A 20,279-nucleotide genomic window follows, 5' to 3' on the forward strand; every position below is an offset into this window, starting at 1 on the left:
GCAATGGGGCCTCACCACTTCCCTGGGCAACCCATTCCAGGCATTCATCACTCTCATGATGAAGAACTTCCTCCTCACTTCCACTCTGAATCTCCCCACCTCCAGCTTCGCTCCATTCTCCCTAGTCCTGTCACTCCCTGAGAGCCCAGAAAGTCCCTAACCCCAGCTTTTTTGCAGGCCCCCTTCAGATACTGGAAAGCCACAAGAAGGTCACCTCACAGCCTCCTCTTCTCCATACTGAACAGACCCAACTCTTTCAGTCTGTCCTCATAGCAAAGGTGCTGCAGCCCTCTGAACATCCTCGTGGCCCTTCCCTGGACATGCGCCAGTATGTCCACATGCTTCCTGCAATAGGGGCTCCAAAACTGGATGCAGTACTCCAGGTGGGATCTCCCCAGAGCAGAGCAGAGGGCGAGAATCACCTCCCTCCACCTGCTGGCCACACTTCTCCTGATGCAGCCCAGGATCTGGTTGGCTTTCTGGGCTGCAAGAATACACTGCTGGCTCATGTTGAGCTTATTGTCCATCAGCATCCCCAAGTCCCTCTCCTCAGGGCTGATATATACATATATAAATGTGTGTGTGTGTGCATGTGTATATATATATATGTATGTATATATGTTTATATATCCTCTCAAAAGCAAATACTGGCAAAATGCTTTTTGTTAGCCAGTGCTTTGTGTTACTCATGGAGTTGTGCATGATACAATCCAATTAATTCTGACAATGGTGTAGGTGTTTTGATATTTTCTGAAGATGATGTAAGGTCCCTTTTTTTTTTTTTTTTTTTTTTTTTTAATAAAGAGCAATAAGAAAGAAACATTAAGCATGGAGAAGGAATGGCAACTGACTATGGGAATCTCCTGGCTTGCAGTAGTATCTAAATTGATTACATGGAAATCAGAGGAGAGCCAGAATAACAACATTTACATTCAGATTTTGAGCAAGCCAAAATATAGGGGATTAGTTTATCTGATTGTGGAGAGAATGGCCATCTGTTTATTTTGGATACAGTTTGAAACCTAATCCTGAAATATTACTTCTAATATATTTGCACTGATCTCAGTGGTGCAGTAATTGCTATGTCCTGCTAATATGTGGATGATTAGTCCCTGCAGAATGTGTTTCACCAGTTTCCCTAGAAAAGCCACTTTGCAAAAATTAATTTTGAGAGATTGGCAAAATTTCCAGTTGCTCCACTTTTGCCTGTGGTGAATTTGGGCATCACAAGGTCCAAGTTGTTTCAAATTACAATGTTATGTTCCTTGCCCCCTGTTTACCTGTCTTTCTTGGGCATAGTCATGTACTGAAACTTCATCTTGTATGCCACAATCCTTAGCACTTAAATAGGAAAGTACCTTCTGGACCTCAGCAATGACTTAAGGATAAAATCTCATCTTTGCATTTCTGAAGATATTTTTGCATTTTTCCTATATAGAGCAACTGTGATGAAAGAAACATTTAGGAATCCAGAATTTTCAAAATCAGTGCTTAAGGAAGCAGATGATAAACCATTTACTGAGAAATTCTCAATATTTACATAATATATTTATAAATCAGACTGTGCCAGGGGAGATTAATTGTTTTAATGGTGGGAACATGATTACCTGTACTAATAGAGCTAGAGTGATCCCTGTTACAGTTTGGGTCATGCCAAATAACTTTCTCAATGAACAGCTGACAACAAATCAGAGATTAAAATTGGGCATGGACTATTCTAAATAGTCAGAGATTATATTCATTCCTAAAGTCAGGACAGGTAAATAAGAGGCCTTAGTTGAACAAACAAAAGCATGATATACAGCTTTGCCTCCAGTTGAGAGTATGGTCCCCATACCATGCTGTGTGTTATTTAGTGCTGTTTTAATATCTGTGTATTTATACTCTTACTTTATTGTTAAATAGATGATCAAAACACAGGAATGGCAATTTTGAAGGTAACTTTAACAAACTATCATTCAATTTAGTACTTATTTGAGTCTAAAATAAATATTCCCATTAAAATACATACATAGTTTGATCTGGAAAATAAGATACCATGTTTCAATATGATCTGACTGGAAGCTGTCTTTGATCACTTAAACATAAATTTATACATGTATAGATTATTTCAGCTCCTATGATCCACCAAAGTATGAAGTTACCACAGTACAATCACTAGTAACAAATATTTAATTATTATACAAATCATTTCAAACTTATTTTGAGATTAGTAACATGCATTTAAAAAACATTCCAGAGCAATAACATTTTATTTCAGTTCAAAATTTGGCAAAATATTCTGTTAGCTCTGCTGTATAGTTACATGGAAAGACAGCTCTGGAATGTTATTGTTTGTTCACTGAATATATGCTCCATGAAGAGAAGTTGTGCATGAACCTCCAATCTTAAAAAAAAAATCCTAGAATGATAAAATCAACCAGTTTGGAAGAGACCTGTTGTATACTGTTTTAAATGTCTACCCTCTGGAAAACTCTTATCTAAGAAACATTATACAATATAGAATTGAGGCTTCTTACTTTCATAGAATTTTAGAATCATCAAACAGGTTCATTTGGAAAGGACTTTTGAAGATCACCTAGTCTAACCCTTCTGCATTGAGTTGTACTTTCAGTTTAAAACACCTATCCTGTCATTACAGACCTTGGAAAAGGTCTCAGTCTAGGCAGCTGATACCCAAAGAATCATAGAAAAGAATCATAGAATAATCAACCAGTTTGGAAGAGACTTACAAAATCATCCAGTCCAACCTAGCACCCAGCCCTGACCAATCAACCAGACCATGGCACTAAGTGCCTCAGCCAGGCTTTTCTTGAACACCTCCAGGGATGGTGCCTCCACCACCTCCCTGGGCAGCCCATTCCAATGCCAATCACTCTCTCTGGCAACAACTTTCTCCTAACATTCAGCCTAGACCTCCCCTGGCACAACCTGAGACTGTCTCCCCTTGTTCTGTTGCAGGTTGCCTGGCAGAAGAGACCAACCTCCACCTGGCCACAACCTCCCTGCAGGTAGTTGTAGACAGCAATGAGGTCACCCCTGAGCCTCCTCTTCTCCAGGCTAAACATCCCCAGCTCCCTCAGCCTCTTCTCATAGGCCTTGTGCTCCAGACTTCTCATCAGGTTTGTCGCCATTCTCTGGACACGTTCCATTATCTCAACATCTCTCTTGAATTGAGGAGCCCAGATCTTGTTTTTTTGTTCTGCCTGCATTAGTGCTCTAGTGCTATATCACTGTAATTTATTGAATTTCATATTTTTCTATAAAAAAATAAATATTTTCTTAGCTATTTGCTGTGGTCTTTCTCCACACTTGACACATGTACTAGATAGAGTAATATAGTTTGAGAGCAATTATTGCTACAGATGTTACTACATTTAATAGTATTTATTTTTCATTTTATGTAATGGCTGGATTCTACAGCCTGATCATTTCAAAATGTAAAATCAGATGTCATCAGACATAGGCAGTAAACACAGGAAAGGTAATTTCTCATAACTGAAAGTCCTGCATTAACCTGTTGTAGAGAGGTGCACCCCAAAAAAGCAGCTAGGTCAGATGACAGAAGACATGTAGAACAGCAGGACAAGCCTCTAGGTTGATAATCAAAAAGCTAATGTATGAAATATTATACAGTCATCATTGTTAATAAGAAAACCTTATTTGATTAGGCCCATGTCAGGGGGGTTGGAACTAGATGATCCCTGTGGTCCCTTCCGACCCTGACTAATTCTATGATTCTATGGCTATAAAAGGAGGGAAAGGAAAATCAGTATTGCATCATTCTGCAGAGAAATTCCTCAGTAAACAATACCAGTACTGAAGTATTTCTTTAATATTGCCAGTGATTGCCAGATAACCAACATAACTCATACCAGCTCTGAAGAGTTGAGGAGTCAGGTAAGAATAAGAAAATAAATGTAGAAGTAATAATGAAGAAAATGCGAAGAATCAGGAACAAGTATGAACTTTTTTCAGTTCTCAGAAATGAAAGTTTCGAGTCCTGTTTATACTCTGTTTCTTCTATTGCCCAAAGTAGCTGGCACATTTTTTTACTGTAGTAATTTAGCCATTTTCTCTCTTGCCTGCAAAAGGAAAAAGGCTTCATTGTGCTTGATGTTATTCAAGTATATACCTTTAAAGGCTATTTCTGGTCTTGCATTCACATTAACGCCTAAATAGAGAGAATGGAGATTTTGCAAAGATCTTAAATAAGCCTGTTTCTTTCTGTGCTGTGTACACCCAGCATTGAGAAGGCTAACTGCTGTGAATTTCATTTCTCCTCTCCTACAAATATCACCCTTTAGACACTTATGTCATTACTTTGAATTTCATTCTTGGTACAAGCTTTCTAAGTCTTATACTATATGATCACAACACTTAAGGGCATTTGCTGACTGTCTGCTTTAGAGATACACTGATAGCATTTATCTTTGAGCACTCATGAAAGATGAATGAGGTCCTAAAGACTAAGAACACAATGCAAAACAAAAAAGCAAGGTGCCTGTCTTTGAAATGTAAAAGAGGGGGAAAGAGGTGAGAAGGGAGTAAATATTGACCAGCTAATCAACTTTATTCATGAAAGATGTACCAGAACAGATAATCAAAAGTTTTTAACTACACAGAAAATAACAAGAGGGTAGATAAGAGCAACACATTAAGAATAACTCTTGTCAACCAATTTCTTTTTATTTTTTGTTTTCTCTGACAAGGCTTGTAGATTTCACATATCTTGATTTCAAAAAGGCTTTTTGTGTCTTATTAATGAGTCTGGAAAAATAGCTAGGATGTATTTTATTTGGTTTGTAAGGCTTTACTCATCAGCCAATGATATGTATTAGGAAGTTTACGGGATGAGAGGTTATTAGGGGTTGGGAGGAACCAAAGGAGGTCAAGTCCAACCCCCCTGCCAGAGCAGGACCACATAACCTAGCACAATCACAGAGGAACGCATCCAGACAGACCTTGAACATCTCCAAAGAAGGAAGTTTCAAGAAATCCAGATGTGAATTTGAGACTTAGGGGTGCTGGTGGATGAGAAGCTCAACATGAGCCAGCAGTGTGCACTTGCAGCCCAGAAAGCCAACCAGATCCTGGGCTGCATCAGGAGAAGTGTGGCCAGCAGGTGGAGGGAGGTGATTCTCGCCCTCTGCTCTGCTCTGGGGAGATCCCACCTGGAGTACTGCATCCAGTTTTGGAGCCCCTATTACAAGAAGAATGTGGAGATGCTGGAGTGTGTCCAGAGAAGGGCCACGAGGATGATCAGAGGGCTGGAGCAGCTCTCCTGTGAGGACAGACTGAAAGAGTTGGGGCTGTTCAGTCTGAAGAAGAGGAAGCTCCAAGGTGACCTTCTTGTGGCCTTCCAGTATCTGAAGGAGGCCTACAAAAAAGCTGAGGAGGGACTTTTTAGGCTCTGAGGGAGTGACAGGACTAGGGGAATGAAGCAAAGCTGGAGGTGGGGAGATTCAGAGTGGAAGTGAGGAGGAAGTTCTTCATCATGAGAGTGATGAATGCCTGGAATGAGTTGCCCAGGGAAGTGGTGAGGTCCCATTGCTGGAAGTGTTTAAAGCCAGGCTGGATGAGGCTGTGGCCAGCCTGATGTAGGGTAGGGTGTCCGTGCCCATGGTAGGGGGGTTGAAACTGGATGATCCTTGTGGTCTCTTCCAACCCCGACAGGTTCTGTGATTCTATGTTTCTATGTCATACAAGGGCTTAGAGGAGATCTTTGTCATCCTGTGACTGCAGTGCTAGACCAAAACTATTTTCACAGAGCAATTCAAATCACATGAACATCTGTGTAATCTTTAGCTTAAATGTTTGTGTCTTTCTTTTGCTTTAGATTAGAATCAATGACTGTTGTTTGGACCAAATAGTTGCTACACAGGAAGCTTTCAGATTTACATCAAGTATGTAGGGCCCTACATGTAGACAAAAAGTTAGATATCTACAGAATGAATACCATTGTCAGGGCCCTGAGGGCACTAATGTATCTGACTGTTCCTGATCAGCCTTTCTGAGGCTCCCTTTATGCTGTCCATGGCCCAGAACCCTGTATTAGCCTCCCATGACTGTCAGCTGTTGCCTCAGTGACAACCCAGGAGGTCTGATTGCCATTTCCCCTCAGCCCTGCTGTGCATGGCCATGGGATCCACCAAGCTGAGCTCACCCATGAGCCTAAGTCTCAGTCTCACCTTGATCTGTCCTCACTGAGGTGCCCAAAGCCTAGGACTGGGGCTGCCTCATTAACTCTCAGTTGCCCTGCCTCTGGCTAAGGGGTGAGACTGTCCTTGCCTGCCAAACACTGGGGAATCCCTCCATCTCCCAGCCCTCAGGCAGCCTCAGCCCTGCAGCATCCTTACAGTGGGTCCTACTGCAGTATTTTTATACTACTGAGAAGTCCTTATTGAGCATAAACTTCAGCAAAACAAGTTATTGCCCTTGATGTGAGAATAACAAGGCAAAATTAATTGATTAGATGATAACACTTAGTAAGATATAATGGTCTCATCTTTCTTAAATGTAATGTATCTATTTTAAAACCTTTGGCTTTTTCACTAGCTATTGCATGCGTCCTGGTGACAGCTAGTGTTGAAAAAAAATAGAACAAGATAACAGGATTCAATGTCAAAAGCTACAACCAAATTAATACAGAAAAAGTACTGGAAAAAAGTTATGACCAAATAGTCTTTAGAGTAGTGGATATTGGTGAGCTGACACAAGACTTGTTCTTTATAAATGTAATGTCAAAAAAAATAGAGATAAATAATATGTAGCTTGTTGTAGGTCAACTATAACGTGGAAGATGCTAAAAATGATGATCCACCTCAATATGAGGAGAAATTTCTTTACTGTTAGGGTGACAGATGTGATGGTTTGGGTGTTCCCTGCCCCCCCCCCCACCACCACCACCACTTCAGAAGTACCCAACTAGACTCAGCTGGCTCTGGGAATATAAATGAAGCTATTTATTTACAGCTAGCACAATATACAAGCAGATATTTACAGTATATACAGTTATAGACAGAAATATACAAGGTAAAAGGTAATACAGAAACACAACTCCCCTCCCGGAAACCTGAGTCCCCAGGAGGGGCTCTCAACCACCCCTGCATCTTTCCCCTGCCCCTCTCAACCTTATCCCAGTCCTAAGGAAGAATAGAGGTTCAGCCAAGAGGTTAAGAAGCAAGGTTAGTGGAGGGTGAGGTTAAGGAGATGCAGCTCAGTCAGAGCCCAGACAGAAAGTGAAGATAAAATGGTGAGAGTGTTATCTAATGTTCTTTTTCATTTCTCCTTCAGTGAGACTCTGAGGGAAGTGGACATCACCACTGTTTTCCTTTCACAGCCTATGATCTACTTTTTTGCACCAAAACATTCTAGCCTGCTTCAAACTAACACAACAGAGCACTGGAACATGCTGCCCAGAGATGCTGTGGAGTCTCCTCTGGGGACTTTCACGGCCAACCTGGACATGTTCCTGTATGGTCTGCCCTAAGTGATCCTGTTTTGGTAGGGAGGTTGTACGCGATGATCTCTGGAAGTCCCTTCCAGATCCTAACATTCTGTGATTCTATGTTGCAGTTCAAATTCCCAGACCTAACTTTACCCATTGTGATTTGATTATCCTGTGGCTCTAATAAAATTCTTGCCACACTGAAGCCAGATACACCAGTGAGTCACAAGTGCCTCATCCCCCTATATAGATACTGGGATGAATCAGGTGCCTTTATTTTTTTTTCCACTTAGGAGCTCAATTCCAGCTAAATTAACAAGCAACCTGATCTGACAGTGAGATGTTGGGAGGAAATGGAAAGGTATTGTCATCTCTCCATATTTAGAAGTTTTCCTTTGAGACCTTGTTAAAAACGTGTGCTAGAATGAGACTAACTGAAATATTTTACTGAGAGGAATTGACTCTTTAGCTGTGAGAAGAAAGAAGAAAAGAAAGAGTAACCTATATCACTCATTCTTCTGCTGAGAAATACAACTAGTCAAAATAGAGATAAGATGGATACTTCACACACACACACACTGCTCGGCTCTCACCTTCTAACTGTGCCTTCTTTCTGGCAGTCTGGTCTCTATGTCTGACTCTGCCTTTAATCCTAATCCACCTAACCCTTTTCCCTCTAACCACATTGTTGTCTTTTTTTGACATCCCACCTCAGATCTCCTGTTTTATCATGTGAGGTATACATGGGTTGATCTGGCTATTTCTGAAAGGAGTGAAAGAGGGATGGGGGGGGGGAGGGGTTGGGTCAGGAGCCCTCCTGGGGACTTTGATTATTTCTGGGAGGGGTGTTGAGTTTCTTCTATGTTACTTTTAATTTGTATATAACTGTTTATATTTGTGTATGCATGCTTGTATATTGTGCAATCTGTAAATAGAGCTTCATTTCTTAATTTCCAGCCATCTGAGTCTAGTCTGGGTGATTTTCTTAAGTGTAGGGGGGCAGATAACACCCAAACCATCACAAAGTGCCTATCACTTTTCCTCAATGATCTTAGTTGGTTTAGACTAGAATCTTAATTTTACAATCACATTTAGTTGGAATAAACCACAGCCTTAATGAATACTGGGCTAATTCACTTAGGCTTTCTAAACTAATTGGACAAACTATAATTACTCCAAAATATATAGCTGCCTTCTATTTGTGATTATTTTTTTTCCAAACCTTTATGTGCTGTGACTAATTATTGGTGCACCCAGCTGGATAGATGAGGGAAGAGTAATGCATGTCATCTCTCTTGACTTTGGCAAAACTTTTGATAGTCTCTCATGGTGTCCTCGTAGGTAATCTTAGGAAGTATGAGTTAGATAACTGGATAGTGAGGTGAACTAAGAACTGGATGAATGACAGAGAACAGAAGGCTGTGATCAATGGTGCAGGGTTTATTTAGAGGCCTGTAGCTAGTGGTGTTTCCCAGAGGCCAGTACAGGGTCCAGTCTTGGTCAACATACGTATCAGTGCCCTGAATGAGGGAACAGTATGCTCTCAGCAAGTTTACTGATGATACAAAACTGAGTGGATTAAGTGACATACCAGAAGGCTGTGCTTCCATTCGAGGAGACCTATACAGGCTGGAGAGTTATGCAAAGGTTAGCTTCATGAAACTGAACAAGGGAAAGTGTAGAGTCTTCTGCCTGGGGATGAATAACCCCATGCATCAGTATAGGTGAGGGGATTGACCTGATGGAAAGCAGCTATGCAAAGAAGACCCTGGGAATGATGGTGGAGAACAGGTCCACCATGAGCCAACAATGTGCTGTTATGGTCAAGAGGAGTATTCTGAGGTGCTTTGAGAAGAGTGTGGCCAGAAGATTGAGAGTCTGAATGATGACTAGGGGACAGGAGTGTCACTCTTATAAAGAAAGACTGAGAGATCTAGAGCTGTTCAGCCTGGAAAAGAGAAGACTGAGAGGGGATCTTAGAAATGTGAATTAGCATCTAAAGGGTGGAGGTCATGAGGATGAGGCTGCTCTCTTTTTAGTAGTGTGCAGTGACAGGACAAGGGGCTATGAGTACGAACCAGAAGACAGGAGGTTTCATTTGTGTTTAAGGGGAGGATGACAGAGTCTTTAACAGGCTGCCCAACAAGGTTGCGGAGTTTCCATCTCTGGAGACTTTCAAAACCTGCCTGGATGCATTCCTGTGCAACCTGGTCTAAGCATACCTGTGTTAGCCACAGGGTAGGACAAAGTGTTTGCTGGAGCTCTCTTCCAACATCTACCTTTCTATGATTCTGAACTTTCCAGTAAAAATATTTTAGGTTGATAACTCAAGAATGAAAGGCTGATCAAATTCCATCCTAAACATTACTCTTGTAAATTATTCACCACATGCTCTTCCTCTCTACATATTCACATGCAAGCTGCTTATGATAACTACAAACACGAATTATGAAATCTCATAAAGAAAATTGCCTCCATAATGACTTTTTTGAAAAATACAGAACAACCTATAATTTTCCAGAACAAAGCCATCACAGTCAACAAGCTTACAACCACTACTACTGATCCAGATCCTCTGCTTAAGGTGAGGCATCCTCTTTTACATCTTCATAGATGATCTAGATGAGGGCATGGAGTCAGTCATCAGCAAGTTTGCAGATGACACTAAGCTGGGGGCAGATGTGGCTGAGTTGGAGGGCAGAAGGGCTCTGCAGCGGGACCTTGACCACCTGGACAGATGGGCAGAGTCCAATGGGATGGGGTTCAATAGCTCCAAGTGCAGGGTGCTGCACTTTGGCCACAACAACCCCATGCAGAGATACAGGCTGGGGTCGGAGTGGCTGGAGAGCAGCCAGACAGAGAGGGATCTGGGGGTGCTGATTGATACCCACCTGAACATGAGCCAGCAGTGTGCCCAGGTGGCCAAGAGAGCCAATGGCATCCTGGCCTGCATCAGGAATGGTGTGGTCAGCAGGAGCAGGGAGGTCATTCTGCCCCTGTACTCTGCACTGGTTAGACGACACCTTGAGTACTGTGTTCAGTTCTCGGCCCCCCAGTTTAGGAGGGACATCGAAATGCTTGAGCGTGTCCAGAGAAGGGCGACGAGGCTGGTGAGAGGCCTTGAGCACAAGTCCTACGAGGAGAGGCTGAGAGAGCTGGGATTGTTTAGCCTGGAGAAGAGGAGGCTCAGGGGTGACCTTATTGCTGTCTACAACTACCTGAAGGGTGGTTGTGGCCAGGAGGAGGTTGCTCTCTTCTCTCAGGTGGCCAGCACCAGAATGAGAGGACACAGCCTCAAGCTACGCCAGGGGAAATTTAGGCTGGAGGTGAGGAGAAAGTTCTTCACTGAGAGAGTCATTGGACACTGGAATGGGCTGCCCGGGGAGGTGGTGGAGTCACCGTCCCTGGAGCTGTTCAAGGCAAGATTGGACGTGGCACTTGGTGCCATGGTCTAGCCTTGAGCTCTGTGGTAAAGGGTTGGACTGGATGATCTGTGAGGTCTCTTCCAACCCTGATGATACTGTGATAGTGTGTGATCACTCCTTAATTGACACAATACCACATGGGTTAGTGTGATCATACAAATGAAAAATAGTGGCCCTGGTTCAGGTAGTTTTAAGGCATCTATGGGTCCTTTGGTATGGAATGGAAACACCAGCTTTGCATGGCTCTCTATGCTTATTCATCACCTTTCAGACCTCAACTGCTGGCAAAGGGAATCAATTTACTTTTAAAAACTTTCTAGAAATTACAGGAAACTTCAATGGAAGAACCAAATTAGTTAATGTCTGGAAGAATATTAAGGCACACTTAGTCAAGGAGGCAAATCTTGACTATGTGTAAAATGGATATTTAAAACAAGGAGGTTTCTTATAAATCTAAATTTCTAACATAAACATACACTGAACCTGAGCCTGGAGAAGCAGCTGAGGTTTTATTCCCAAGTTCTCTTTCATTGTCCTAATGATCTAAATACATTCATAGTCAAAAACCTTTAGGTCTAAGTTAAATGTCTTGTTGAGGTGAAATGACTCCTTGAACTACTATCACACTATCCAACTATTAATGACACTCTGTAAAGTACAGAAATACAGGAATACTTACTGAAAAATAGATCTAATGTGATCATTTCCCTTACATTTTCAGTCAAATTCTCTGTAATGTAACCTTCAGTGCTCTGTCTTCTCTGGCAAATTGTATACACTCCAGTTGGGAATCAGACAGAAAATCAGTTGGAATCTCCAAAATACGTTCTTATACATTGTACACTGTTTCATACTACTCTTCTTACTGATTTGCAATCTTTAAATTGTTCCTTAACTCATTCACAGCCATCTATTGCATCTTAGTTGATACACAGTACATTTTGGCTTTGTCATCGTCTTCTGGTAGTTATAGAAAAGTTAATAATATATCCTAGATTATAACATTTAGGAGGGAGGGTATGTTTTATTTCTTTCCTTATTTGATTCTACTTTTAACAATTTTAAGTTTGTAATAGCAACGTTTACTTCAGGTTCAAAATGTTACTAAGAATGCATTACTTTCTCTGCTGCATCCACAACCCATTTATGCACAGAAAATATTTTGTACAACACCACACACCTGTGATGTTTGAAGTAATCTCATAACAACAATTTGCCAGTTTTGTACATCCCATTGATATTATATTTTCCTAAGTGTATTACTACCTTGTCTTTACCTAAATTAATTCCTTTACTCTTATGGCAGGGTATAATCAATCAATCATGCTTCATTCATAGTAATTCAGCTTGACGAGTCATACTTCTGCATTAAGTGGCCATATTCACTCTCAGCGTTTGCATGTGTGGTACTGATGCATCTTTCCAGCTCCTTAATGTCAAGTCTATCATTGAAATTTTTGGCTCATAATGACAATAATAAGCAAGTTTAGCTATCTTCATTAAAAATGAAGAAATAAAGAAATATGCAGACAAGCCTTTTCAAAGGTAAGTTCTTGCAGAGTAGCACATCACTGGCTTAAATCTTAAACATTAAATTTGTTACTGTGGTGGTAGGCTTGATTGGGCAAACATGGGCTTATCCATGTTGGCTTGCCCAGACATGTTCTCCTGCTCCCCCTACTTCTGTGCTGGGGGAAGCAACTGTGGGAGGGGAGGGCAAAAGCCCTGGCTTCACCTAATATGGTGAGGCTTGGCAAAGTGCCATTCTGATTGGCTAACCTATGTCCAATGCAATGCCCCATTAGTCTCGGGCCAGATATTGATAAAAGGGATAAACAGGTAACATGGGCTGCTGCTGCTGCTGCCTCATGTGCATCCTGAATTTGCCTGGAGAGCTTAACAGGAACAGGCTCTAAATGCCTGTACACGATTGGCCTGCATAACCAGCGAGACATTGTGCTGAGATTGCACATCACAAGACATCCTACCTGCACATGAATGTCTCTTGCTAAGACTAGAAGTCCTGGAGATACACAGATCATCCGGAGGAGCCAGGAGACAAGGTCAGAGATTGTCTGCCTCCTTTCCCCAGACGTCTGGAAAGAATCAAGTTTCAGCAGCTATCAAGACAGAGTTCCACGTGCTTTGGGTACTGTCTGATTAATACTTTGTGAGTAAATACTTAGAAGCCTCTTCCAGTGTTATATTTGCATTTGCCACTTTAAGTAATAAGTGCTCTACTTTTGCCTGTTCCCTGCATATATAAACTTCCAACCTGTGCATTTTTGAACCTGTAAATAGTCTTTTTTTTGGTGAGTTTTAATGTTAATTATCAGTTTTCATTGTTATTAATATTCATCACCTGGATATCAAAATTGGTACAGATTATTAATTTTGCATCATCCATCACAGCAACAACCTTTTTTGCTTACCTATTTGCTAAATGTAAAAATAAAATATGAGTTTGTGGAACAGTTGTGGAACACTGCTGATATTTCTTATCATTTTTATCTCTTCAAGATTTTGTTGCATATTGCATCACCTTCCTGGTTTGACAGAGAGACCAATACACACTTAATGTAAAATCACACTATCAGATAACATTTCATTATATCTCCAGAGAGTATGCATTAATGTCCTTTTAGTAATTTAAGATTTAAAATAAAAAAAAAAAAAAAAAAAAGAGACAAAAATCTTCAACTATTTTCTAACTTTGTGAATTTCATTGTATGATGTTACTACAATAGCTGAGTGGTGAGAGCCTGGAATGGATTGCCCAAGGAGGTGGTTGAGGCCCCATCCCTGGAGGTGTTTCAGGCCAGGCTGGATGAGGCCCTGGCCAGCTGGATCTAGGCTAGGGTGTACCTGCCCATGGCAAGGGGGTTGGAACTAGATGATTCTTGTGGTTCCTTCCAACCCTGACTGATTCTATGATTCTCAAGGAACTAAACCTTACTGCTGATTAACAAAAAGCATTTGTGCTTGCAACACAAATAGAGTGATATAGTGTTAAAACAATAACCATGGAGAAACACATCTGATCCTTCTTAGAGCTCATTGATAAAAATACAGCCATGTAATGGGATGTGAGAATTATGGTTAGGAAAATGACAATGACAAGGCAAACCTTTCTTGTTTCAACATCATTAGCGTCATGGAGAACTTCAGTCACGTTATGGGGCTCTGGAGATAATTTTAGGTGACATCAGACCTTTTATCTATAAAACTGAATGAAAGGCTCCAACTATTCTACTCTATGTACATATATAATAATTTAAGAACTATCTAATAGGACTGCTTAAGGCATAGCCTACATTATTTTATCTTAAATTCAATAACATTACTTGGCATAAGTCAATCCCTGGCAGGTAAACAGAAGTACATATAGTATTTTAATATCTTGAAAGTTGAAAAGATGCTGATTAACTTTCATTTTGCTCAGATATTCTATAGGCTAACCACACATATAATAATAGCTGCAATAGTCACAGCGACCTATTTGTGCATTCTAGCCTTATACTGTGTATCAAGTTTTACAAAGATAAATTTAAACCATAAAAGATGCATTTTTAATACTAACTAGATTAGGTATTAAAACAAATAGCAAGAGATGTTTTGAGTGTTTTACATTAGAATTGATCATATTTTGACAGCTTTTTTTTTTAATTGGACCAATTAAATATTAGACATCAGGGCTTAAATTATCTAGAGTGCAATATGAAGAAGCAAAGATTATATCCTCTTTTACAGTAAAACATTCTATAATGTTTAATCCAATGTTTAATCTATTTAATCCAATATTTCCTGAATATTGCATCCAGTATAAATGCATCCAGGTCTGTAGGCTCTATTACAAGAAGGATGCAGACATGTTGGAACGTGTCCAGAGAAGGGCCATGAGGATGATCAGAGGGATGAAGTACCTCTTCTATGAGGACAGACTGAAAGAGTTGGGGCTGTTCAATCTGGAGAAGAGAAAGCTCCCAGGTGACCTTCTTGTGGCCTTCCAGCATCTGAAGGAGGTCTACAAAAAAGCTGGGGAGGGACTTTTTCAACTCTGAGGGAGTGACAGGACTAGGGGGAATGGAGCACAGCTGGAAGTGGGAAGATTCAGAGTGGATGTGAAGAGGAAGTTGTTCAGCATGAGAGTGGTGAGATCCTGGACTGGGTTGGCCAGGGAGATGGTTGAGACCCTGTCCCTGGAGATGTTAAGGCCAGGCTGGATGAGGCTCTGGCCAGCCTGATCGAGGGTAGGGTATCCATACCCATGGCAGGGGGATTTGAGCTAGATGATCCTTGTAGTCCCTTCCATCCCTGACTGATTCTATGATTCTATGATATTTTTTTTTACTCCAATTTAACACTGTTTTTATTTATTATTTTCACATACTTTTGCAAGTTCTTGTATGTATAAGAATCAGAACCTGATACTAATAATGTTAAGAATTACAGTGGTAAGAGCTGCTGAATGAGTACCATGCTTTTCCATTCTGGTTTTAGTATTTATTGCACAGTCTATTCTTAGCATAACTCAGAAGTCAGGAAACCTCATTGCCAGTTTTAGTGAGAACAGACCATGCTCATTTTCTAGCATATGCAAAAAGTATCACCTCTTTTTCCAGCTGATAGAGGGAGGCTTTTCATTGTTATTTTGTGTACTAAAACAAGAAGGAGGTGAGAATTTCTGTATGATCTAGTAGCAAATTTGCAAGATGAAATGGTAATCAAGTGTGAAGGGGAAAAGGTGACGGAAGTGTGAATAATTGTGAATAAAGTACAATTAAAACATAAGAATAAAGTTCCAGTTCTCCTTTTGGTTTCAAAGGAATAATATTATCCCTTGGTTCCTTTTCTTTCCTTTTCTGTGTATTTTGGTTACTGAAGAACTGTGGGAGGAAGCAATCTTCACCTGAGATGTTGAAACAGACAGTTGTACGAAAAGAATCCCTCTTTGTGTTTACGGTGAGGAGGTATAAATGTGCAGTTTTAAGGTCAGTGTGTGGATGATACATCAACCTTCTTTACTATTCTGTTGTGCTTAGAGGTAAGCCTGTAATCCTTTTAAAAGTCATGGGCTGAAAGAAGCAAGTTTTCTTTTGGGTCAAAACAACCTCAAGGATAACATAGTGTACTAAGCAATAGTGTCTCAAATGAAAATATCTTAGCTGGAAATCAGATCTCTATAGATAGCTTTGTGTTTTGTTTGAATCTATCTAAATTCATAGATTAAAATGTGTGAAGTAGCAGATGCTATGAATTTCTAAGACTGTGTAATTCTTCACAGATTTCAGTGTTCCACCAAGACTGCTGTCAAAGTGCTCCAGTTAGTAAGTTTTCTTTGTTGGGTAACTAAACAGGGGTAAAAGAAGATTTTTGAGTGTTTTTAATCTTATTTTTTTGTGTTTATATATCATGGGAAAACTGTTAATCTTCTGCTAAGGGACAGACAATCCTGAGAATGAAATTAGTGTTTTACCTTATGTTCCTAAGGTGTTAATTTTACACCACCTACTTTTCTTCCCACAGAGACACATTGCATGCAGAAAATTCATCTGTTTTAGGATTCTCAGCCTAAACATGAAAGTTACTTACCTCAACCAAAATGACTGGTGAATGAAACCAAGATAGAAAGCACATATTTAAGTTGCTTGCAAGAGCTTTCCCTAACATGAAGTGCATCAATGAACTAGAAAGACTGTAGTTTTTCCTGTGGCTGAAGTGAGAGCCTGTTGTTTGTTCAGACAAAGGACTTCATAAAATTAGGTGTTACAGCACCATCTGGTGACTCCTATTTAATATCTTATGAATAAGTGCAACATCCATTTAGTGGCAATAGGGTTTTTTCAGTTGAAATGAAGAGCCTATTTTCTTGTTACTATAGAGTAATAGTAGAAAACGATGATGCTATTCTGATATTGAAACTTAACCTACTCTTACAATACCTGATTATTCTTCCACCTATCATTATACCAATGTTAGTTCTTTGAGACAGAGTGAGTATTGGTCTACAAAACCAGACAGTGAACCCTAAACTAGCGTTCTAAAGAAAAGTAATATAAAGGTGCCCAGAGTTTGTTTCAGAAAGACAAGCTGCTGCTATGAATTTATAAAGACAAGTTCAGTACATGTTGTCTCAGTATCTAAAATAAAAATGCACCTAAATGTTGCCACAAATCTTTTCTTAGCTGTGTTCCTATCCTTTTAGCAGATATGTCATTAGTTGTATGAAAGAGTAATGAAGGCAATAGGAACTTATTTTGTGTAAAATCAGCAATCATATTTAATCAAAACTTAGGAAAACAAATGTTTGGAAAGAACCTTTGGGGTCAGGCAACACCTACCAGTGAAAGAGAAACCCTAGGCTGACTCTCATGTATCTGGGAAAAAATGGAGTCAACTGATCCTGCTCAGAGGAAGGTAAAAATCATAGAATCGTAGAATCAAGGAAACGTAAATATATGCATTTTACCTTTTCTGAATGGAAATATGCAGGGGCATATGTAACAAACATCAAATAAAAATAAGGTAAGAATCATAGAATAAAGAAAACATAAATATGTTCACTTTACCTTTTCTGAGCTGATATTTGCAGAGGTATATGTAACAAACATCAAATAATTATATGTGAAAACAATGTCTCCAAGCAGCAACTTCAGAGTGAACTCTATCATGTTTTCACACAGTTTTGCTTTCTGAGAGCATAACATAGACCAAAAGTTCAGGAAATATTCAGTGTTTCTTAATTATATTTATAATGGTAAATTAGTCTGTGAATGTATGTAAGAAAAACATATTTAAATCTTTTACATTTTCATCAAACAGAAGTCTTCAGTGCTTCTTAGTGTATTAGTCTCAGCAGTGGGAAAAATAATGTTGGATAAGTTTCCTGTAGATGTTATAGATGGGGAATAGAATTTGCAGGGTGAAAGAGGAGAGAGAGTTCCTGGAACAGCAACATTGCCTTTCCAATTCATAGAATCATAGAATCAACCAATTTGGATGAGAATTCCAAGATCATCCAGTCCAACCTAGCATCCAGCCCTGGCCAATCAACTAGACCATGGCACTAAGTGCCTCAGACAGGCTTTGCTTAACACCTCCAGGGACGGTGACGCCACCACCTCCTTGGGCAGCCCATTTCAATGCCAATCACTCTCTCTGGCAACAACTTCCTCCTAACATCCAGCCTAGACCTCCCCCACCATAACCTGAGACTGTGTCCCCTTGTTCTGTTTCTGGTTGCCTAGCAGAAGAGACCAACCCCCACCTCACTACAGCCTCCCTTCAGGTGGTTGTAGACAGCAATGAGATCACCTCTGAGCCTCCTCTTCTCCAGGCTAAACACCCCCAGCTCCCTCAGCCTCTCCTCACAGGGCTGTGTTGCAGGCCTTTCATCAGCTTTGTTGCCATTCTCAGGAGACATTCCAGTATCTCAACATCTCTCTTGAACTGAGGAGTCCAGAGCTGGACATAGTACTCAAGGTGTGGCCTGACCAGTGAAACTGACATTTGAGACTTGAAAATAACTAATTTTAGAGCACTGTCAATTTGGTAAGACTGCTACATTCTGTTGCTGTAAGCAAGGAAAGTATATTTAGTTTTTCTGAAGAATTTCACACAACCAAGGCTTAGGGATACTAATATGACTGAGGTAATGTGGGACATATGATAATCAGGCAGAGACAGAAAGAGTTAGTATGCTCCTGCCTGGAAAAAAGAGAGCTCGAGGAGATCTGTCTTATCCACGTCTATAAATACCTGACAGAGGATGGAAACAGACTCTTTGCAGTGGTACCAGAGGCAGGACAGGAGACAAGAATCACAAACTGAAACAAAGAGATTCCACTTAATCACGAGGGAAAATTTTTTTCAGTGACGCTGTGAAACAGTGGGATAAGCTTCCCAGGAAGACTGTGGAATCTATATATCTGGAGATCGCAGGATCACAGGATGTTAGGGGTTAGAAGGGACCCAAGGAAATCATTGAGTCCAACCCCCCTGCCAGAGCAGGACAATACTATCTAACACAGATCACAGAGGAACACATCCAGACAGGCCTTGAAAGTCTCAAGAGAAAGAGACCCATCCCACCTAAAAAACTCCACAACTACAACAACAAAAATAACCAAACACAGATAAAGAAAACAAACAAATAAACAAAAAACAACAACCAAACAGCCAAAACAAACAAAACCAAATAAACATTAAAAAAAAAAGAAAAGAAAAAGAAAAAACCCAAACAACTGGACAATCTGCTGTAGGTTGAAATAATTCAGCCAGCAGGTCGAGGGAAGTGATTCTTCCCCTCTACTCCGCTCTGCTAGGACCCCACTTGGAGTACTGTGTCCAGTTCTGGAGTCATTATTACAAGAAGGGCCACGGGAATGATCAGAGGGCTGGAACACCTCCTCTGTGAGGACAGACTGAGAGAGTTAGGGCTGTCCAATCGGTAGAAGGGGAGGCTCACAGGTGAACTTCTTGTGCCCTTTTCTCAGTATCTGAAGGAGGCCTACAAAAAAGCTGGGGAGTGACAGGACTCGGGGGAATGGAGCAAAGCTGGAGATGGGTAGGTTCAGGCTGGATGTGAGGAAGAAGTTGTTCATCATGGGAGCAGTGAGAGGCTGGACTGGGTTGCCCAGGGAGGTGGTTGAGGGCCCATGTCTGGAGATGTTTAGGGCCAGGCTGGATGAGGCTGCAGGCAGCCTGATCTAAAGTTGGTGTCCCTGGGCATGGCAGGCGGGGTGGAACTAGATGATCCTTGTGGTCCCTTCCAATCCTGACTGATTCTATGATTCTAATTCTGAAAATCTTAGAGTTTTAAATATCAAGGGTTGGGGCTTTTGTTGCATTTGGGTTTCTTTTGTGTTTTGGCTTTTTTCTGTATTATGCACTTATCATAAACAATAGATGGTTTTCCATATAAACGATTATATATATCCACTAATTTCTGTGCTTGGAAAGTGTACACTTGATACTGTATGAAAATTGGCAAAGGAATATACAACTTTTAATTACATGGATAGCTAATGATCTCTTAGAAAAATATACCTGCTATTCACAGTATCACAGTATCATCAGGGTTGGAAGAGACCTCACAGATCATCAAGTCCAACCCTTTACCACAGAGCTCAAGGCTAGACTATGGCACCAAGTGCCACGTCCAACCTTGCCTTGAACTGCCCCAGGGACGGCGACTCCACCACCTCCCTGGGCAGCCCATTCCAGTGTCCAATGATTCTCTCAGTGAAGAACTTTCTCCTCACCTTGAGCCTAAATCTCCCCTGGCACAGCCTGAGTCCTCTTGTTCTGGCGCTGGCCACCTGAGAGAAGAGAGCAATCTTCTCCTGGCCACAACCTCCCCTCAGGTAGTTGTAGACAGCAATAAGGTCACCCCTGAGCCTCCT

Source organism: Pogoniulus pusillus, chromosome 3 (assembly GCF_015220805.1).
Source record: "Pogoniulus pusillus isolate bPogPus1 chromosome 3, bPogPus1.pri, whole genome shotgun sequence".
Classification (NCBI taxonomy): domain Eukaryota; kingdom Metazoa; phylum Chordata; class Aves; order Piciformes; family Lybiidae; genus Pogoniulus; species Pogoniulus pusillus.